At 43.7% G+C, this 23,884-nt stretch overlaps 2 long non-coding RNA genes across 3 annotated transcripts; one reads left to right on the forward strand and one right to left on the reverse strand.

Moving 5' to 3' along the window:
• Positions 1–6,936: 6,936 nt before the first annotated feature.
• On the reverse strand, positions 6,937–11,103 carry LOC146975298 (uncharacterized). The gene is made up of 7 exons (XR_015037425.1): positions 11,013–11,103; positions 9,408–9,474; positions 8,769–8,924; positions 8,601–8,680; positions 8,336–8,400; positions 7,902–7,996; positions 6,937–7,050 (listed from the first exon to the last, which is right to left on the reverse strand). It is a non-coding gene; the product is annotated as an uncharacterized LOC146975298 (long non-coding RNA).
• A 969-nt stretch (positions 11,104–12,072) lies between these two features.
• LOC146975299 (uncharacterized) lies at positions 12,073–16,946 on the forward strand. Of its 2 annotated transcripts, XR_015037429.1 has the most exons (6): positions 12,073–12,417; positions 12,901–13,056; positions 13,153–13,232; positions 13,373–13,437; positions 13,777–13,871; positions 16,862–16,946. It is a non-coding gene; the product is annotated as an uncharacterized LOC146975299 (long non-coding RNA). The 2 variants fall into 2 exon arrangements; XR_015037428.1 differs by having other exon boundaries at positions 12,073–13,056.
• The last annotated feature ends 6,938 nt before the right edge of the window (positions 16,947–23,884 follow it).

Raw genomic sequence — 23,884 nt, forward strand, 5'->3', positions numbered from 1 at the left:
TGTCGGCTTAATGTAATGTAAACGAGATTGCGCTGATACGGAGAGTCATGTGACAGACAGCGGGGCAGAGCTGCAGCTGCTGTGATGCCATGGACCTGATGATCAGGTCCTGATCAGATTGGCGGTGGCCCACAATGAATCAGTCCTGGATCCTCCACCGTCACCAGATCCCCCGAAAGCCCCCGCAAATAATACATCGACAAAAAGTGGCAAGTTGCACCTTTTCGTCGGCTTATTATTTGCGGGTTCTTTTTTTTATTTTTTTAAATCTTATAGCGTCTCTGCAACATGCGGCTCTCAGTGCTTGTCGGTGTTGTGTAGTTAGAGCTGTGTCTCCCTCCTGTTCCCCAGGTAGGAGGGGGACAATAACCCACCAGGTCCGGGTGATAAAACGCTATTGTGAAATAACTTTTCTTCGATAGAAATATGAGACGTGGTCGATAGGTTTCATTCATCCATGTTTTGGCAAATAGCCAACGATATTGAGAGTTGCGCCGTGCCGAACCAATCATGTGGCTGGAATAGAGCCAGGCAACATGTGCATTTGTTTGGGTTGCTGCAGACGTGCACAGCAGCTGACACCGCCGGTAAAAAAAAAAAAAAAAAAAAAAAGGGAGAGAGAGAGAGAGAGAGAATGAGTGAGTGTTGTCTCGAAATAAAAAGTAAAGGAGAACTCGGACCAGTGACTGACAAGACGCTTGGTGCACAATGGTGACAACGGGCAGTTGTAGCTTTGCGGGCGGGCGCGGGGGGGGGATCGTCGATCCTCTCTTTGACTTTGATACTCGAGATCGTGACGTAATTTCGATCGATTTCGATAAAAAATCGAAATCGTGACACCCCTATTGTTCACTGATCGCAATAACGCGAGTGTGTGTTTTATTGGAAGCGAGGCTGAATAGTCTACAGTGGGTTTTTTTAGGTGCTGCACTACAAGCAAATCTCATATTGTCTCTGTACAAAGATAACAAAGACCTTTTTAAATGTGAAAACAGCGGAGACCTATTCAAGATTTGCGTTTGGGTATAAGGCGAAACATTAGAATTAATTTATTAATGGCCACATTAAGTGAAACTATTAACTTTACCAATTATCCATCTGATTGTCTGTCCTGCTGCGAGCGCACAACTTCTTTCAGCGGTGACTGACTGTATATAAAATGAAATATATAGGCTATAGCCTAATATATAATAAGCTCCTGACGCTCAGCTCCACTGGACTTTCAAAGTAAAGGTGACGCAGCTGTAAATAGGTTAAAATAATGAAACAGCGGCGCTTATATATATTTTATGATTAAACTCTGAACATAACCTGGTCGGGACCAGGCGCATATGTGTCCAGGAGTACATTAGTATACCGTGCTCACGTTATATCTATTTCGTGGGAACGAAATAGTAATTCGTTCCCACGAATTAGGTATTTTGTGGGAACGACTTAATATTTCGTGGCCACAAATTACTATTTCGTGGGAACGAATTACTATTTCGTGGGAACGACTTGCTATTTCGTGGGAACGACTTACTATTTCGTGGGAACGACTTGCTATTTCGTGGGAACGACTTACTATTTCGTGGGAACGACTTGCTATTTCGTGGCCACAAATTAAATTTTTTTTATCCATCCATCCATCCATCCATTTTCATCCGCTTGGTCCGGAGTCGGGTCGCGGGGGCAGCAGTCGGAGCAGGGATCCCCAGACTTCCCTCTCCCCGGACACTTCCTCCAGCTCTTCCGGGGGGACCCCAAGGCGTTCCCAGGCCAGCCGAGTGACGTAGTCACTCCAGCGTGTCCTGGGTCTTCCTCGGGGCCTCCTCCCGGTGGGGCATGCCCGGAACACCTCACGAGGGAGGCGTCCAGGGGTCATCCTATACAGGTGCCCGAGCCACCTCAGCTGGCTCCTCTCGATGTGGAGGAGCAGCGGCTCTACTCCGAGCTCCTCCCGGGTGACAGAGCTCCTCACCCTATCTCTAAGGGAGCGCCCCGCCACCCTGCGGAGGAAACTCATTTCGGCCGCTTGTATCCGGGATTCCGTTCTTTCGGTCATGACCCAGAGTTCATGACCATAGGTGAGGGTGGGAACGTAGATCGACCGGTAAATCGAGAGCTTTGCCTTTCGGCTCAGCTCCTTCTTCACCACGACGGACCGATACAATGACCGCATTACTGCGGCCGCCGCACCGATCCGCCTGTCGATCTCGCGCTCCGTTCTCCCCTCACTCGTGAACAAGACCCCAAGATACTTAAACTCCTCCACCTGAGGCAGGAACTCTCCCCCAACCTGGAGGGTGCAAGCCACCTTTTTCCGGTCGAGAACCATGGCCTCGGACTTAGAGGTGCTGATTCTCATCCCAGCTGCTTCACACTCGGCTGCAAACCGCCCCAGTGCATGCTGAAGGTCCTGGCTCGAGGGAGCCAACAAGACCACATCATCTGCAAAAAGCAGAGATGAAATCAAGTGGCTCCCGAACCGTACCCCCTCCGGCCCTTGGCTGCGCCTAGAAATTCTGTCCATATAAATAATGAACAGAACCGGTGACAAAGGGCAGCCCTGCCGGAGTCCAACACGCACCGGGAACAGGTCTGACTTACTGCCGGCAATGCGAACCAAGCTCCTGCTCCGGTCATACAGGGACCGTACAGCCCTCAGCAGAGGGCCTCCGACCCCATACTCTCGGAGCACCTCCCACAGGATGCCACGTGGGACACGGTCGAAAGCCTTCTCCAAGTCCACAAAACACATGTGGACTGGTTGGGCAAACTCCCATGCACCCTGCGGAGGGTGTAGAGCTGGTCCAGCGTTCCACGGCCAGGGCGAAAACCGCATTGTTCCTCCTGAATCCGAGGTTCGACTATCGGCCGAATTCTCCTCTCCAGCACCCTGGAATAGACTTTCCCCGGGAGGCTGAGGAGTGTGATCCCCCGGTAGTTGGAACACACCCTTCGGTCCCCCTTTTTGAAGAGAGGGACCACCACCCCGGTCTGCCAGTCCAGAGGCACTGTCCCCGACTGCCACGCGATGCTGCAGAGGCGTGTCAGCCACGACAGCCCCGCAACATCCAGAGACTTGAGGTACTCAGGGCGGATCTCATCCACCCCCGGTGCCTTGCCACTGAGGAGCTTCCGGACTACCTCAGTGACTTCAGCTTGGGTGATGAATGAATCGACCTCTGAATCCTCAGCCTCTGCTTCCTCGACGGAAGGCGTGTCAGTGGGATTGAGGAGATCCTCGAAGTATTCCTTCCACCGTCCGACGATATCCCCAGTCGAGGTCAACAGCTCCCCTCCTCCACTGTAAACAGTGTTGGCGGAGCACTGCTTCCCCCTCCTGAGGCGTCGGATGGTTTGCCAGAATTTCCTCGAGGTCGACCGGTAGTCCTCCTCCATGGCCTCCCCGAACTTTTCCCAGACCCGAGTTTTTGCTTCCGCGACCGCCCGGGCTGCCGTCCGCTTGGCCTGCCGGTACCCGTCAGCTGCCTCAGGAGTCCCCCGAGCTAGCCAGGCTCGGTAGGACTCCTTCTTCAGCTTGACGGCATCCCTTACTTCCGGTGTCCACCACCGGGTTCGGGGATTACCGCCACGACAAGCACCGGAGACCTTACGGCCACAGCTCCGGACGGCCGCGTCAACAATGAAAGTGGAGAACATGGTCCATTCAGACTCAATGTCTCCGGCCTCCCTCGGAATCCGGTCAAAGCTCTCCCGGAGGTGGGAGTTGAAGACCTCCCTGACAGGGGATTCTGCCAGACGTTCCCAGCAACGATACGCTTGGGTCTTCCAGGTCTGACCAGCTTCCTCCCCTGCCAGCGGATCCAACTCACCACCAGGTGGTGATCAGTTGACAGCTAAGCCCCTCTCTTCACCCGAGTGTCCAAGACATACGGCCGGAGATCAGATGACACGACTACAAAGTCGATCATTGACCTCCGGCCTAGGGTGTCCTTGTGCCACGTGCACTGATGGACACCCTTATGCCTGAACATGGTGTTCGTTATGGACAAACCGTGGCTAGCACAGAAGTCCAATAACAAAACACCGCTCGGGTTCAGATCGGGGAGGCCGTTCCTCCCAATCACACCTCTCCAGGTAACACTGTCGCTGCCCACGTGAGCGTTGAAGTCCCCCAACAGAACGATGGAGTCCCCGGTTGGAGCACTTTCCAGCACCCCTCCCAGGGCCTCCAGGAAGGCCGGGTACTCTGCACTGCCGTTCGGCCCGTAGGCCGAGACAACAGTGAGAGACCTATCCCCGACCCGAAGGCGCAGGGAAACGACCCTCTCGTTCAGTGGGGAGAACTCCAACACATGGCGGCTGAGCTGGGGGCCTATGAGCAAGCCCACACCAGCTCGCCGCCTCTCACCATGGGCAACTCCAGAGTGGAAGAGAGTCCAGCCTCTCTCAAGGAGTTGGGTTCCAGAGCCCAGGCTGTGCGTGGAGGTGAGCCCGACTATCTCTAGTCGATACCTCTCAGCCTCCCGCACGAGCTCAGGCTCTTTCCCCCCCAGCGAGGTGACATTCCATGTCCCTAAAGCCAGAGTCGTTGTCCGGGGATTGGGTCGCCGGGGCCCCCGCCCACGGCTGCCACCCAAAACACACGGCACCGGCAATTTTTTTTATTCCATGATATATCACGGGCTCCGTAATTTACTAAGATATTCTCACTCACAACTTCAAAGCCATTAACACTGTTAACCTAACCCAATAGGATTTTACCTTGAAGTAATTAGCATCGCAGCTAGTGGATTGTATTAGCATTAGCATGGACCGACGCAGTTTACAACGGCAAAAATTAGCATCATGGTTAACGTAAACATCAGTCAGCTGACTACATATTAAAACTCACTGTAGCCACAGACACGTCTGCTCACCTGACCTCACCTGACCAGCCAGTCTTCACTCAGGAGGTGGATGAAGCATTTCACTGGCTCCCGTGCACCTCCACTTGACTCTGCTATTTGACCGATATTATTTCAAGTGCATTTTTAAACATTCATTTAAATTATGATCTCTACTGAACCCAGCTGGCATTCGACCGACATTAAACGTTGAAATTTGGTTGAAATATCGTCAGTTGATGAAAAAACGTTGATTCAACATCAAACCAACGTTGAACACCAAACTGTTGAAATGGTGTTGTCAATTCACTATGGATTCAACACTTGAAATTATATCAGTTGAAAAACGACGTTGTTTCAACTTCCAAACAACGTTGATCAATCAACTGTTGTTGTGGCGTAGGGCGCTCGTGAATGTTAGCTTGACGTTGCCTAGGAGATCTGTGCCAAATCTCGAGCTGGTACCGATCTTAACAAAATTTTCTCTTTATGTGTCCGTCTTATTGCAATTGTAGTGTAAAAATGTTCAAGAGGAACTAAACCCCTAAACCACTTTTTTCTGCTGAAAACAAATGCATTTGGGTATAAGGTAGTGTTGTCAGTTGATTCTGGTCCAACTTTTGACATTTTAGTCAAAATATTTCAATTTGGTGTATTTTGTAGTAAAAATGTAGAGTGACTGCCCTCTATGGGTTGAAACACGGCTATTACAATCGAATTTTTCTATTGGCTGAGATGGAGGCAGATGACGTTTTGGAGGCAGCTTTCGTCACCGGCCCACCAGCTCCCCGACCAATCAGCACCGGCTGCTGCCTGCCGCTAACGGTTGCTAGGCACTCTAGCTGCTCTGCTGCGGCTAACGGCTGCTAACAGCTGCCTGAATGGGAATCGTTAATGCGGCCGGCGCTAACGAGCCGTTAACGAGTTAACGAGCCGGCGGATCAGCTGTAGATGCTGTGTCACGGCTCTGGCGTCCTCTCCTAGTAGTGTCCATGCTACTAGTGCTGTTAGAGTAGCTTGTTATATATCTATGGTTTAGTTCCCCTTTCAGGATCGACTGATGCATTCGCTCGAGAGCTAAAGCCCATACTCGTACTTGCGCATGCGCAAAGTGGGTCTGTGACGTCGTCATCATCAGTTTGCCAGCAGCCGGTTCTGACCGGTGCGGAGGTCACTTTAACGGCCGCAGGAACTGACGGCAGGCTGCCACGAACAAGTCCAAAGCGGTAAGCAAAGTTGTAAAGTCATATTTTATTATAAACCTGTGATGTTTTGTGTACGGTTTGGTCAACGCTGTGTATGGTTTATGGTTGTGTACAGTTTGCTGGTTGTGTAACGTTACCCAGCTGGCATTTCAACGTTGAATCACCGTTGAAACCACGTCAGGTGCCAACGTTGGATCAACATTGGATTTTGATTTGATTTTGCAAACTTAATCAACGTTGAAATAGCAACGTCATTTCAACGTCACATTTCTCAACATAGGTGAATCTGCCAACGTTGGATCAACGTTGGATTTTGATTTGATTTTGCAAACTTAATCAACGTTTAAATAGCAACGTCATTTCAACGTCACATTTCTCAACATAGGTGAATCTGCCAACGTTGGATCAACGTTGGATTTTGATTTGATTTTGCAAACTTAATCAACGTTGAAATAGCAACGTCATTTCAACGTCACATTTCTCAACATAGGTGAATTTGCCAAGGTTGAAATTTCAACATCACTGTAAAATCCTGCTTTTACACATATGTGACAAATAGAATAATAAATAATTTTTGTTGTGATGTGTGATGTGTTCAATGCAGAAATCAAATCTCACAATGAGTGAATAGCTCTCTAGAGATCTTCTGTGTGATTATTAAAATCTTAATCTCTAAATGGAAAGCATTCACAAAATGGACAGTCAGCGAAGGCAACTGTAGGATATTTTTTTCTACTTTTAACATAAGACAGATTATTTTTACCAAAGCCTCCCCTCAAACAAAGGAGGACATCATGGACCATAAAGTGGGCAATAAGAACCACACAGTGATAAAAAAGCATACAATACAATAATACAATACAATAAAACTTTATTGTCAAGGGCTCCAAGGCCACTGCGAGGTCTACAACATATAAATTAGACACCGATCCTCTCAGGCGCATACTTCAGGTACTTCGCCATGTACTCGTCCACTTTTGATGTGGTTGTGTTGAACGAACTGAGGACAGCGTCTGAAGAGGGGAAAAGACAAACAGCATAAAGTATTACAATATACATATACAGTGATCAACCGCTTATATGAATCAAAAAGGATTGGGACAGAATCACCCCCCCCCCCCCATTTCAATCGCTGGTGCAAGGAAAAAGACAACTTGTGCGCAACAACATATCCGGCTGCTTTTAAGCCTCTTGACATGAACACAGACAGGGCCAGAAACAGCAACTGGCATCTTGTCTAAATTTACTATGTAAACCAACATTGATTTCTTGTTGTTGTTTTTTTTATATCCATGAGTTTCAAATGTAGTCCTACAACCTGCCATGTTGAGGACCCACAGGTGTTTCAAACTAATTAATTGGTCCTACTCCAATCAGAAACACAACTCAAATTGAAACACCTGTGTTGGTCCTCAACATGGCAGGTCTAGGACTACATTTGAAACTCATGAATAGTTTTTAGTTGTCAAGTGCAAGTTTTTTTCCTCCAGAATTAATAAATGGCCTGCCAACACTACTAATGCACTTGCTTTATATTCTATTTTTTTCTACTTTTATAACACAAGACAGATTTTAGTTTTACATTCAATTAGTGTCTGTTTTACAGAAAACCGTACCGTACCAAACCGTGACTTGTGCGTACCGTAACCCCTAATTATTATATAAGCGCCCCTTACCGGCCAGCCTCCTCTCTTGAGCTCCAGTGACACACAAAACACACTTTGCTGAGCACCAGCACCGGTACCAGCAACGATGATGGCATTAACTCGGGACCAACGTGATCACTATAAGCGATTTACACTGTATACAGTATTTATATATTCAGTTACACATGGTCACAACTACTATGTTTAAGCAAACTCACCACAGATTGTGTTGTAGAGTTTGGTCCCCCCGAATGACGTCTTCCCATTCCTTCCTCTCAGGCTGATCTTTGCCATTCTTTTATTTGTCATTGTCCTGCCATGGTAAAACAGATTTATATAAGAGTATTATATAGTGTAATCAAGTTGCAATTCCCCAAAACTGATTAAATGCCACACAAAACTGCCTTGCTCATGCACACAGAAATACTTCTTCAGTCATTTCAGATGTGTCTAAACATTTGTCTAAAAAACATGATATACTGTATATAGCTAAATTACATGTTGCTTTTCTACCTGGAAATAGTTGTAAACAACAAGGTGATTTGTTCCATTTCCATGACTTTTCTCCAACTTATCCAAACTACTGGATTGTGTAGTTTGTGCTGTTCAGATTACCTGGACCACTATAATTCAATGCAAAAAACAAACTTACGCAGCCATTGACCTCTTCACAAAGTCAGCAGCGTCAACGCCCCCCAACCTCCTCAGATGTTTACTCTGAAAAGGAGCAACAAGAAACAGAAAAACTTAAGAGTCCAGACTTCCACAAAGCTGAGATATGACATTTGTCTTTTGTAGGGGGGGGGGGATTCTAGAAATTCTTGAAAAAAAAAAGTTGGGGACTCCCTTGAACCCTCTCAAGGACCCCACTTTGAGAACCATTGATCTAAAGACTCTGATGAAGGAGCGACGCTCACCTGGAGGAGTGACGTTTGAAGCAGGAGCTGATTGAGGCTGTCAAAGGAGGTAATGAGGCGCAGCAGGAGGAAGGAGGAGGCTGAGGGGGAGACAGAATCTCGGTCAATAAATCAAACAATTAATCAATCAATCAATCAATCAATAGGACTGTGGTTGATGGGAAGTACCTGGATGGTCAAAGAGATGGTCAAAGAGATGGTCTGCGCTGCAAGAGGGCAGGGGGGACCTGCCAAGGCCCCGGGAACGAGGAAGGAGAGGCCAGATGCTCCACAGACAGGACGGTGGTGATCTCTGGTCGCACAGTCAGCCTGGTTTAAAAGTTCCTTCAAAATAAAGGTGGATGTGGATGTTTAGAAATCAAGCCAATACAGTATGTACATGGAATAACTGTACACAGGGATTTCTGACTGAACAGAATTAACTAAGCCTGGCTGTTAGCCTGGTCTGGAACAGGCTAGCTTCAGAGAATAAATCAAACATTATAGTAACTTGACCAGGATATATTTAGCCTGCTTTTTAACAACCAACTTGAGGCTAAATTCAGCCAGGATAACCAATATCCCGGATTAATCCCTTATCTAGATTTTGTGAGAGCGAGGCTTGAATTTACACCTCTGACATAATCAGAATTGTGTAGTTGTTTTGATCACGTGACACAAGTCATGCAGGCAGCTCGCAGCCTCGCATTGGACGGAGGAGGAGGACGGGGGTGATTGACAACTCGGACCGCCAATCGCCGGTCATAGACAAGACATTACTTTACGACCACCGGCCTTTCACAATAATGATAACCAGCTTCGTAGTACCGTGTTAACCCGGGCCGGGACTTGAGGTTTTGTTGAGCCGGAAGGTGAACACAAAGCCTGGCCGTCTCTGTGAAAATAAAAGTTCGAGCGTTAGCACCGCAAGTCCGCGACAAAAACGCACTAATCTCTTGTTTATGACAAATAAAACAACACAAATACAGTTACAAATAATAAAAACGTTGGGCTAACGTTAGTTAGCACTGCTAGGAAGCGTATACCCAGGGGGCAAAATCCCAGTTTTTTGAAAAACGGACACGGAGCGTTGTAAAAGGTTTGACACCAGAAATGATATCTACGAACTTGAAGGATTAAAACCTGGGTGGACAACCCGGTCAACTAGCTGCTGGAAAGCTACAGGGGGCTAAAACCCCTTTCTGGGGTCATTTTGCTGGTGAAATGATGTAAATGCAAATATTTAGGTACTACAATGGCATAAATAGTCATACAACTATAAAATTTGGCAGAGAGTATCTTGACACATAGGGGGAGGCAGGAAAAAAAGATTCTGGGGTTTGCTGCAACTCAATTTTAAGATATCTCCCTCAACATCTCAAAAAAGACCAAAAAAAGTACTGTTCGCCTGACAAATTCTCATGAAAATTATTATTTTTCAGCACTTTATGGAGAATATCTATGCTTAACATGTATATAGAAAATTTCCTTAATTCATGAGCTTCCATTTGAGTCCAAGATAGCCTTTCTACTAGCTACTGGAAAGCTACAGGCTGTCTCCAAACAATGCAACACCTATTGTGAAAAACTCCATGTTAACTGGCATGATCAGAAACCATTCTATTTCTGGTCTCCCCAAAGTGAACAGATAGATAGAGAAGACCGTTGTCCACAGCAAGTGGAGCTTTTGAGATAGAAAGGCTATCTGGGACTCAAATGGAAGCTTATGAATTAAGGAAATTTTCTATATACATGTTAAGCATAGATATTCTCCATAAGGTGTTGAAAAATAATAATTTTCATGAGAATTTGTCAGACGAACAGTACTTTTTTTTGTCTTTTTTGGGATGTTGAGGGAGATATCTTAAAATTGAGTTGCAGCAAACCCCAGAATCTTTTTTTCATGCCTCCCCCTATGTGTCAAGATACTCTCTGCCAAATTTTATAGTTGTATGACTATTTATGCCATTGTAGTACCTAAATATTTGCATTTACATCATTTCACCAGCAAAATGACCCCAGAAAGGGGTTTTAGCCCCCTGTAGCTTTCCAGCAGCTAGTTGACCGGGTTGTCCACCCAGGTTTTAATCCTTCAAGTTCCTAGAGATAATTTCTGGTGTCAAACCTTTTACAACGCTCCGTGTCCGTTTTTTTTGCTTTGCCCCCTGGGTAGTAGTTAAGAAAAAAAGTAAGACTGTTGGCGAATGCTGCTGTTGGCCCAATAGTAACGGTTAACGTTAGCTTAAACAAACCTTACACAACCGTTAAGCATACTTTAACGTTAAACAGCAAACTGTACACAACCGTTAACCAAACTATAACGTTACACAACCAGCAAACTGTACACAACCATAAACCATACACAGCGTTGACCAAACCGTACACAAAACATCACAGGTTTATAATAAAATATGACTTTACAACTTTGCTTACCGCTTTGGACTTGTTCGTGGCAGCCTGCCGTCAGTTCCTGCGGCCGTTAAAGTGACCTCCGCTCCGGTCAGAACCGGCTGCTGGCAAACTGATGATGACGACGTCACAGACCCACTTTGCGCATGCACAAGCATGAGTATGGGCTTTAGCTCTCGAGCGAATGCATCAGTCGATCCTGAAAGGGGAACTAAACCATAGATATATAACAAGCTACTCTAACAGCACTAGTAGCGTGGACACTACTAGGAGAGGACGCCAGAGCCGTGACACAGCATCTACAGCTGATCCGCCGGCTCGTTAACTCGTTTACGGCTCGTTAGCGCCGGCCGCATTAACGATTCCCATTCAGGCAGCTGTTAGCAGCCGTTAGCCGCAGCAGAGCAGCTAGAGTGCCTAGCAACCGTTAGCGGCAGGCAGCAGCCGGTGCTGATTGGTCGGGGAGCTGGTGGGCCGGTGACGAAAGCTGCCTCCAAAACGTCATCTGCCTCCATCTCAGCCAATAGAAAAATTCGATTGTAATAGCCGTGTTTCAACCCATAGAGGGCAGTCACTCTACATTTTTACTACAAAATACACCAAATTGAAATATTTTGACTAAAATGTCAAAAGTTGGACCAGAATCAACTGACAACACTACCTTATACCCAAATGCATTTGTTTTCAGCAGAAAAAAGTGGTTTAGGGGTTTAGTTCCTCTTGAACATTTTTACACTACAATTGCAATAAGACGGACACATAAAGAGAAAATTTTGTTAAGATCGGTACCAGCTCGAGATTTGGCACAGATCTCCTAGGCAACGTCAAGCTAACATTCACGAGCGCCCTACGCCCCAACAACAGTTGATTGATCAACGTTGTTTGGAAGTTGAAACAACGTCGTTTTTCAACTGATATAATTTCAAGTGTTGAATCCATAGTGAATTGACAACACCATTTCAACAGTTTGGTGTTCAACGTTGGTTTGATGTTGAATCAACGTTTTTTCATCAACTGACGTTATTTCAACCAAATTTCAACGTTTAATGTCGGTCGAATGCCAGCCGGGTATAGTTTGGTTAACGGTTGTGTACAGTTTGCTGTTTAACGTTAAAGTATGCTTAACGGTTGTGTAAGGTTTGTTTAAGCTAACGTTAACCGTTACTATTGGGCCAACAGCAGCATTCGCCAACAGTCTTACTTTTTTTCTTAACTACGCTTCCTAGCAGTGCTAACTAACGTTAGCCCAACGTTTTTATTATTTGTAACTGTATTTGTGTTGTTTTATTTGTCATAAACAAGAGATTAGTGCGTTTTTGTCGCGGACTTGCGGTGCTAACGCTCGAACTTTTATTTTCACCGAGACGGCCAGGCTTTGTGTTCACCTTCCGGCTCAACAAAACCTCAAGTCCCGGCCCGGGTTAACACGGTACTACGAAGCTGGTTATCATTATTGTGAAAGGCCGGTGGTCGTAAAGTAATGTCTTGTCTATGACCGGCGATTGGCGGTCCGAGTTGTCAATCACCCCCGTCCTCCTCCTCCGTCCAATGCGAGGCTGCGAGCTGCCTGCATGACTTGTGTCACGTGATCAAAACAACTACACAATTCTGATTATGTCAGAGGTGTAAATTCAAGCCTCGCTCTCACAAAATCTAGATAAGGGATTAATCCGGGATATTGGTTATCCTGGCTGAATTTAGCCTCAAGTTGGTTGTTAAAAAGCAGGCTAAATATATCCTGGTCAAGTTACTATAATGTTTGATTTATTCTCTGAAGCTAGCCTGTTCCAGACCAGGCTAACAGCCAGGCTTAGTTAATTCTGTTCAGTCAGAAATCCCTGTGTACAGTTATTCCATGTACATACTGTATTGGCTTGATTTCTAAACATCCACATCCACCTTTATTTTGAAGGAACTTTTAAACCAGGCTGACTGTGCGACCAGAGATCACCACCGTCCTGTCTGTGGAGCATCTGGCCTCTCCTTCCTCGTTCCCGGGGCCTTGGCAGGTCCCCCCTGCCCTCTTGCAGCGCAGACCATCTCTTTGACCATCTCTTTGACCATCCAGGTACTTCCTGTCAACCACAGTCCTATTGATTGATTGATTGATTGATTGATTGATTAATTGTTTGATTTATTGACCGAGATTCTGTCTCCCCCTCAGCCTCCTCCTTCCTCCTGCTGCGCCTCATTACCTCCTTCGACAGCCTCAATCAGCTCCTGCTTCAAACGTCACTCCTCCAGGTGAGCGTCTAATGTAGCTGCTAATGTACTCTGGAGGACAGTGCTATAAAGTGCAAGTGCTACAAAAGACAAATGTCATATCTCAGCTTTGTGGAGGTCTGGACTCTTAAGTTTTTCTGTTTCTTGTTGCTCCTTTTCAGAGTAAACATCTGAGGAGGTTGGGGGGCGTTGACGCTGCTGACTTTGTGAAGAGGTCAATGGCTGCGTAAGTTTGTTTTTTGCATTGAATTATAGTGGTCCAGGTAATCTGAACAACACAAACTACACAATCCAGTAGTTTGGATAAGTTGGAGAAAAGTCATGGAAATGGAACAAATCACCTTGTTGTTTACAACTATTTCCAGGTAGAAAAGCAACATGTAATTTAGCTATATACAGTATATCATGTTTTTTAGACAAATGTTTAGACAAATCTGAAATGACTGAATAAGTATTTCTGTGTGCATGAGCAAGGCAGTTTTGTGTGGCATTTAATCAGTTTTGGGGAATTGCAACTTGATTACACTATATAATACTCTTATATAAATCTGTTTTACCATGGCAGGACAATGACAAATAAAAGAATGGCAAAGATCAGCCTGAGAGGAAGGAATGGGAAGACGTCATTCGGGGGGACCAAACTCTACAACACAATCTGTGGTGAGTTTGCTTAAACATAGTAGTTGTGACCATGTGTAACTGAATATATAAATACTGTAGGGGAGAGCCGGGTCGATTGATACACTTTTCATTTAAACGTCTTTTTCAAAGATGACGTTATGTACACAAACATTTTTATCATGTGATCAACAACTCACATGTGTATTCTCTTAGTTACAAGTGTAATTTAACACATATGTTGGATGATCGCGCTGTTTTATAACTTTGAACGTAAGTTGACATTTGTCTCAAACGCCCCACCTATGCGGGTCGTTTGAGACACAGAGGAGGGACGGTTGAAACAGCATGTTTTAAACAGAAACTACTGACATTACTCTAGTTTTTATGCAGCATATCGGACAACATACTAGTGTACTCGTTATTGCCAAAATGTCACATCATTTCTCACAATATAAATAGGTCAAATAAATATTTTTGTCCCGTGCGTAATTGTCAGGATCCGCATTTCGATTAAACTCGCCTTTCTTCTTTTGTACGACTTGTTGGATGACTGCATTTTCATTTCATTTACTTATTTCCCTGTCCTAAGTCATGTTTATGGATACACAGTTGAACATATTGTCATTTTACCCTCGGCATTTTCCCCTCACTTTGCTGAATATCTGTTGATTCATGTCATAAACACGTTTTGTTCATTAAAAATATGTGGTGTTTATTAAAAATATGTTGTTCATTCAAATCAGTTGTTGTTCATTGTAGAACAATAGAGTATTAATACGGTGATTTATATACAGATATTGATCGCGCAGTGTGACCACAATCACTACGCACGGAGGCGTGAGGGACATTTGAAACAGCTGTATCAATCGTCCCTGCAGCGACTACTGACACTTCAACCTGTTTTGCCTCTAAACTTCAAAACTATGACATTTCATAGTTTAGGACCTGTTTATGTACGACTTCATCTGTTGTTAGGTCATATTATTATTGCATGAAACACACAATACAACTTTTGATCACAAAAAAACTACCGCACGTAACATTTTACTTTCCGTAGTAAAAAACAGGTTCGCGCTAATAACTTTTGAATGGCGTGACGTCATTTCACAAGCTTTCCCAGGATTGGTCGGTGTTGAGTGCTGAACATAGTGACAAAATCTGACGGCTCAAGCTTGTGTGGTTTTCGAGGAAATCGCTGTGTATCAATCGTCCCGTGTATCAATCGACCCGGCGCTCCCCTATACAGTGTAAATCGCTTATAGTGATCACGTTGGTCCCGAGTTAATGCCATCATCGTTGCTGGTACCGGTGCTGGTGCTCAGCAAAGTGTGTTTTGTGTGTCACTGGAGCTCAAGAGGGGAGGCTGGCCGGTAAGGGGCGCTTATATAATAATTAGGGGTAACGGTACGCACAAGTCACGGTTTGGTACGGTACGGTCTTCTGTAAAACAGACACTAATTGAATGTAAAACTAAAATCTGTCTTGTGTTATAAAAGTAGAAAAAAATAGAATATAACGCAAGTGCATTAGTAGTGTTGGCAGGCCATTTATTAATTCTGGAGGAAAAAAACTTGCACTTGACAACTAAAAACTATTCATGAGTTTCAAATGTAGTCCTAGGCTGTTTTCGAAACCGCATACTACCGTACTGCCTACTACATACTGCGTTATATGTACTGTATACTGCATACTGAATGTGGGATTCAGTATGCTACTTGAGCAGACCGACGCCGTTATCATCGCAGTATGCAGTATACGAGTTTCCCAGAATGCATTTCACAGCAACCGGTAGCAGTAGCTGTAAACAGGCTAAAAGCTGTTTTATTTCTCGCTCTAGCGCTGTAATTATGTAACTTTATTAAGTTTTAATATTTTTTCATGCGAGAAAGTAACTGTTAAGACCCCAAATATACGGCCAGTTTATCCAAATGACGGCTGTTTAAAAGTTTGCTCCGATGTTTTTCGGAGAAGTGAAGCTCCGCAGCGACCGGGACATCACAGAGGCAGCAGCCCGGCTCCTGACGTGCTCGGCCGGCCAGCACTACGACGTCATTCCGGAGGAGAAAACGGTCGCTAATTAACTTACCCGTAGGTTTTTAAAGGTTTACCACCGGCTGGTTAAATTATTTTAAGGAGATAAATGTCGGTCTCATTGATGAAATCTCAATTGTGGCAGTAGCATTAGTTTGTTTGAATGTAAAGTGAAGCTTCTTGTGTGTAAGCAGCGCTGCCTCGGGGCTCTGGAGCCTTACGTTACGTACAGAAATCACCACATTTACAAAAAATAAATAAATATTTTACAATGAACCGATCAGTCTGCATTAAGTTTTATTTTATTAAACTATAGTTACGGTACACGGCTACACTACCGTCTTTGGTTACGCTCTGGTTACGTTAGGACGTCAGGGGAGCATTGCATTGTGGGATACAGTACGCGATGTAGACTGGTCAGATGCATACTGGAGATATTTTCCGAATCAGTACGACATCCGGGAACTTTTCACATACTGCAGATTTTGCTTTTGATCGCATACTGCATACTACATACTACATTTTGGCCAAATCAGTACGTACTAGCAGTATAGTATGCGGTTTCGAATACAGCCCTAGACCTGCCATGTTGAGGACCAACACAGGTGTTTCAATTTGAGTTGTGTTTCTGATTGGAGTAGGACCAATTAATTAGTTTGAAACACCTGTGGGTCCTCAACATGGCAGGTTGTAGGACTACATTTGAAACTCATGGATATAAAAAAAACAACAACAAGAAATCAATGTTGGTTTACATAGTAAATTTAGACAAGATGCCAGTTGCTTTGGTGCTGTTTCTGGCCCTGTCTGTGTTCATGTCAAGAGGCTTAAAAGCAGCCGGATATGTTGTTGCGCACAAGTTGTCTTTTTCCTTGCACCAGCGATTGAAATGGGGGGGGGGGTGATTCTGTCCCAATCCTTTTTGATTCATATAAGCGGTTGATCACTGTATATGTATATTGTAATACTTTATGCTGTTTGTCTTTTCCCCTCTTCAGACGCTGTCCTCAGTTCGTTCAACACAACCACATCAAAAGTGGACGAGTACATGGCGAAGTACCTGAAGTATGCGCCTGAGAGGATCGGTGTCTAATTTATATGTTGTAGACCTCGCAGTGGCCTTGGAGCCCTTGACCATTAAGTTTTATTGTATTGCATTATTGTATTGTATGCTTTTTTTTTTATCACTGTGTGGTTCTTATTGCCCACTTTAGGGTCCATGATGTCCTCCTTTGTTTGAGGGGAGGCTTTGGTAAAAATAATCTGTCTTATGTTAAAAGTAGAAAAAAATATCCTACAGTTGCCTTCGCTGACTGTCCATTTTGTGAATGCTTTCCATTTAGAGATTAAGATTTTAATAATCACACAGAAGATCTCTAGAGAGCTATTCACTCATTGTGAGATTTGATTTCTGCATTGAACACATCACACATCACATCACAACAAAAATTATTTATTATTCTATTTGTCACATATGTGTAAAAGCAGGATTTTACAGTGATGTTGAAATTTCAACCTTGGCAAATTCACCTATGTTGAGAAATGTGACGTTGAAATGACGTTGCTATTTCATCGTTGATTAAGTTTGCAAAATCAAATCAAAATCCAACGTTGATCCAACGTTGGCAGATTCACCTATGTTGAGAAATGTGACGTTGAAATGACGTTGCTATTTCAACGTTGATTAAGTTTGCAAAATCAAATCAAAATCCAATGTTGATCCAACGTTGGCACCTGACGTGGTTTCAACGGTGATTCAACGTTGAAATGCCAGCTGGGAAGTGAATGCATAACTGGGAGTAGAATGTTAGAGGCAAAGCAGCTCTACAACTGGTTCACACAGAGTGGGACATTTGTGGAGATAAATGATTTACATTTAACTCATAATGTAGCCTATTAATATAACAGCATTTCATCATATGTTTTTGGAAGAAAGAATATTTGGTTTATTGACCTAGAGGTGATGGAGTTGTCTTGTTTGGACACTAGGGGGCAGTATTAGACCAGGGATTGGGGTGGGGCATGTCTGGATGGGTTTTCCTAATCGCCATGGAAGACTCAGTTCAAGCAGCCTCGTCTCTCTGTGTCACTATTTCTGTCCTGTGTTTTTCAGGTGAGTATTGTCTCAAACTCCAAATGAATTACTGAAACATCTTAGTTAAACTTTACAGAAGTATGAGTACCTACATGAGTACATTTGTGTGTGTGAATGTTGAATGAGAGGGGCTGTTTATTTTATTGCATAAAGCACTTTGAGCTGCTTCCTTTTATATGAAAAGTGCATTATGAATAAAGGTCTGTTTTTGGTCCGTGTACTTCGCGGCCATTCGATTTTTCCTTTAAACAGAACTGTCAAAAAACGAAAGTAAGCTGGTAATTTGGTTTTCCGTTTCAAACAAAAAACAAAAAAACAAAAATTCAGGCTGGTTTTTTCGTTTTTCGTTTTTTGCTTTTAAAACCAAAAAACGAGGAGACCAAAACAAATAACGGCCAATTTTTAATTTTGATTGTTACAAAATCTCTCTTTTCGTTTTTGATAATAATATTATCGCTGATGACAGACCGGAAGTGTCTGGACTTCAAAATAAAAGCCCAGTGCATTGACTTATAGCCAAGAAAAAAAAAAAAACTTGTTTCCCCCTTGTAAATGTTGTGTTTTGAGCAGGTTTTGAGCATATGCATACATTTTCGCAGCTGTTTGCCGCTGATACGTGTGTGTGTTTGTTTATAAATATATATTACGATCTGCTGCAGTAAGGCCACCGCTGGGGGCTGGGTGCATGATAGACCAACTCCTACTCCCGACTCATTCTGACCCTGAGATCTCCAACCCCGGGCATATTTGGCAGGTGGCAGAGCCTTTATGGTTCTTTACTACTCTTTTCAGCCACATGAGATATAGAAGTGATTGCTGTTGGAAGATACAACTATTTAAGACTTAGATTAACACAAATATATCACTTACTTAAGCGATATATTTGTGTTAATCTAAGTCTTAAATAGTTGTATCTTCCGACAGCAATCACTTCTATAGAGTGTTTGGTCTGAAACACGGGTCTGTCAGTCACTCTGCTCTGCTCTGAGCCCAGGAGAAAACTTTCCTTGTATCCTACAACCTTTATCCAATGAGGAGAGAGAACGGCATAAAGGGGCAGTCCTCTCTGTGTGTACAGCCAAGGGATGCGCCTGAATGTGGCGACGTAGGGACGAGGACTGTTATGATGCGTTCAAGGAAACTCGTAACTGGTGTTTTTCCGACCTGTGAAGTCGTACCAGTTGGATCTGGTACGAGTTCACGGGTCAGACGTTACGAGTGGCCGTTATAGTGACTTTCACAGGTAAAACAGGTCGGAGAAACACGAGTGGGTTGCCTGAAGTCGTAAGCTGTGACTTGAAGCTGTAATTTACGGTTTCAAAAGCCTGCCTGGAACGCAGCATTAGCCGAAACCACCGGATCGCTTACTTCTGCTTTAAGTTATATATAATATGGTTACGGTACACAGCAAAGATACTTGACTACTCTAAACCGTCTTTGGTTATATCAGCTACCCAAATCTGTTCTTACATGCAAACCTACAAACGGGAGTTTTGCACGGCAAGAAGGTCCTGGGTTTGAATCCCCGGCCGCCCAGGTCCTTTCTGTGTGGAGTTTGCATGTTCTCCCCGTGTCTGTGTGGGTTTCCTCCGGGTGCTCCGGTTTCTCCCACCACTAAAAACATGCCAGCTAGCCTGATCCTCCAGTCAGCGCCCCTGACCAAAGGCACTGGCTCATAATCTGGAGTTGGTCCCCGGGCGCTGCACCGTGGCTGCCCACTGCTCCTCAGGGATGGGTTAAATGCAGAGAAAGAATTAAGTACCTTAATAATAGTACAAATAAAGTACCTTTAAACCTTTAAAAAAAAAAATCTCCACTCTGGCTGGAGTTTTTTTTTAGAAATAATCGTTTTTAGGGGCGAATTCTCCATTTGTGTCTAAACGGAGGGTGCAAATGATGGTTAATGTCTCATGGATTAAAGTTCTCCATCGCCACGATGGATTTCCGTCAAAGGGAAAAATGAGGGGAGGAAAAAAAAGGCTGCATGTGTTTTTGTTGTGGTTTACTGATGGTGCTCTCAACGGGGTCATCCCTATGTTCCCACAGCCCTATGTTCCCTCAGCCCTATGTTCCCTCATTTCTAACTTTTGTCGTCACTGAAAATTAGGCCCTATTCCCACAGCCCTTTGGTCCCACCATTGGTTGGGTTTAGGCAATGAAGAAAGGAGTTGGTTAAGTTTAGTAAAAAGACCAGGTAGAGGCTAGACAGGCCAGATAGACAGAGTCCAGATAGGTAGAGAGAGTCCAGAGGGAACATAGGGCTGAGGGAACATAGGGCTGAGGGAACATAGGGCTGAGGGAACATAGGCACACTCCCCTTTCAACCAATAAAACTAGTCAGGACCATTGTGGAGGATATTTTTTTTCGCGCTATCTGGCAACCCTGGCCTGCCTGCGCGTATGCAGCTTCGCGTCACCAGACTCTTCAGCCCGGTGACGTGATTCAGTCACTTTCTGGAGGCAGTGATACGCCAGGTAGCGTTGGGTGTCCTGCCGTTGTTGACGTCGGCACGAGCGGACTTGTTGTTCTGTGTGACCACAGTCCGAACGGACATGGCGGCGCGCATTTGGTTTCTTTTTTTTTTACACCCTAGCCTTTCCAACTATTCCTTCAATAGCATACTTTGTCCCCAAAAAGATTTTGCGCTGGTTGGGTTTAGGCAATGAAGAAAGGAGATGGTTAAGTTTAGTAAAAAAGACCAGGTAGAGGCTAGACAGGCCAGAAGCATAAGAGAGAGTCCAGATATGTAGGAGAGAGTCACCTGAGTATGAATTTCCTTATATAAAGCTTATAAAGACCAGCAGATATGCCAGGTCATTTGTCCCCTCAGCAGTCAAGCTGTTAAATGCTGAGCTGACCATGTAAATCCTTATTTATTCTTATTTGTTTTTATCTTTCATAGAAATACATATATGTATTTTTTTTTTTATCTTGTATTCTTAACACTAGTACTATTTATTCTCCTTGGATGGCGCTATATTGTCAATTGCCTCGCGAGTTAAGAGTTTTATTTATTTATGCATTCAGATATGTGATACATTTGTACATAGAAAAGAGAAGAAATAGCCCGCACAACCTCGTTTTGCTCCAGAATATTTTACTGACAACGTTTCGGGCTTCAACATACATACATTTGTACATCCCATGTTCGATCATGTTACCTCTGATATGTGTGTTGTCTTTTTTTTTTAAGTATATTTTTTGGCTTTTTTTTATTAGATAGCACATAGTGAGATAGACAGGAACGGGGGAGGCAGAGAGAGGGGGAAGGACATGCAGGAAAGGTCTGCCCGACACGGGACTCGAACCGGGGACACCTGTGTTGAGGACTGCAGCCTCTACATGGGGCGGCCTGTATTTCTATGGTGGACTGTAGAAACAGAATTGTCCTTCGGGGATTAATAAAGTTTCCTTGACTTGACTTGACTTTTCGGAACGGGGAGCATACGTAATAAAAATATAGTTTTCACAGGGAATCAGTTCCTGTTCATTGTATTTTGTCCTCTATAGTTTATTATGTTGGAGAAGAAGCATTATTGTCAAATATATATTTTTTTAAAAGACAGTGGATTTGTTTTTATCCTAAGTTGATTATTTATATTTGTTAAACATAAATTAATGTGCAAGAGACTGAATGGTTATTTATTTTCAACCATATAAATTCTAACTTCATTTATTTGTTTTTTATTGCTTATTTAAAAATATTTGTTTCAATCTAATTCCTACTTCACCAGTATTATGTTTATCATGCATCAAACAACATTATAAGTAATTAATAAGTATTTATAACTTGTACAAATACATTGCAGTTCATAAAAATAATAATAATAAAAAAAGGTTGCAGTATCGTGATATTACCCGGAACCGTGATACTTTGTCTGGTATAGTACCGTGGTTACTCATTTTGGTATCGTGACAACTCTAGTTTGCAGGCAGTATCCATTTTCAGGTATATACATCCCTACAGGGGTTTGGTCACCCTTGGTCAGCCTTCTGGTACTCATTTCAGCAATTAAAACTGCAATTTTTTTTCATTTACCTCAATGGTAGCCTAAACAGAAATATTTATTGAATATCAAAAAAAGAACATTTTTAGAACAAGGTTCCTTCAGCAGGTTTAAAATACAAGGTAAGAAATGACGACACTTTATGCACACCTGGCGAAAGTGGGGGTGGGGGGTGCAGCTTGCAAAAGGTTGAGAACTCCTGGGCTAAGGCATACTCCTTTTTATATGAAAATATTTGGGAAGAAACTGTGAGGCAAAAAAAAAGGAACTGCTCTCAAAGGGCGGCATAGTGTATAGATGAACGGAAAAGAAATTTCAGTCAAAAGATTTTTTTTTTTTTTTTTTAATCCATGATGTCTGGTTAATTAGAAATAACCGCATTCGTATAAACAGGTCCAATCAGCACAGCTCTTCAGCCAGGAAGGTGAGCTAATTAGTGAATGCACCTGGTTCAGTGACTCAGCAGAACAAATTAATTGGACCAACTGATTAATCCAGGTGTGTCTGACCTCACAACAATGGTCAGACACACCTGGATTAATCAGTTGGTCCAATAGTGTAAGACAGGAAATAAAGGAGCTGGCTTATTTCAGGAAGTAGTGGAGCTGTGCATAAAGCCTATTCACATCTCTGCATATCTCCCCCTCTTCTTTTGCTCCTTCCACCTCGCTTTAGAAAGAAAGAAAGAACACATTTAAATTGAAGCAGTCATCAAGAACTGTATCCAACTGTCACTACATTGTATTGTATCTTTACTTGATGTGTGAAAGAAAACAGAAGGTTATACTTACTAGTAGTAGTAGTAGATTTTTTTATTTAAATGTGGTGTCTTGCACCAGGTGCCCAGCCCTCATGGGCTTACAAGACACACTAAAAACAAAACAAAACACAAAACACCGGCACACACAAGAGGATAAGGAATACATGCTTGTGTACATATTTTTCTACAGTACATATCCACACATGCGCACACATACACACACGCATGCATGCATGCTCACGCATCTACATATTTTTATACAATACATGTCCACACATGCGCACACACGCATGCATGCATGCATGCCCACATCCACACATACATACACACAGAGCAAAAACAATTGCCGGGACTGAAAAACTTACGTACAACACATCTTTTTGCTGCTTAAATGCCTCCAAAATAAATTTCGCACCTTTTCTACAAATAAATACTTAAGTATACATTCATCAGACATCGAAAACAACTCTGGGCTATCTTCAACAGAAATCCTACAAAAAAGCCTTTGCCTGTAGTCGTGATACAATGGACAATAGAGTAAGAAATGAAATTCACTTTCAGTCACATCAAGATCACACATACAGCATTACTTACTACTTTCTGCACATGTCCTTAGCATTTTTCATGATATGGCTCAGTCAGCGATGAAGTAATGGCATCTTGAAGTCACGACCGTGGCCGTTCCTTGGCCACTTGCTATGTTGTAATAGTGGTTGATGGCATCATTCAAACTTTATCTTCCAAATGACAGTAAGATGGCCTGCATGAGCACCGTATGATCATGATTGGTGACATCCTTCCCTGCCGTCCATACAACTTTGAGACATCAGTCAAGAATGCCTCTAGGAAGTATGTCACCGAGGCTGTGGTGTGGTCTCCTGGTAAATGGCAATGCCCTTTGATGACCCCAGCATCACCACCCTTTGGGCTCTATGAAAACCTTCTGCTAAACCTGATGTGCAGATTTTCCTCTTCTCTCAAGTATCAATTGCAAACTCTAAATATTATTGTTGTGGAGCCGACTTCTTTGCTTGAACTCCTTCAAGATGTTTTTGAGAACCTGTGGATTTGGCACTTGATCTCGACAGCCTGGCTCCAGAACATCCTCATCAATTTCCTGAATTTTGTCCAAATACATTTCCCTGGGCAACTGCCTCT

Source organism: Trachurus japonicus, chromosome 13 (assembly GCF_045865225.1).
Source record: "Trachurus japonicus isolate A0001 chromosome 13, Traja_1.0".
Taxonomy (NCBI): Eukaryota; Metazoa; Chordata; class Actinopteri; order Carangiformes; family Carangidae; genus Trachurus; species Trachurus japonicus.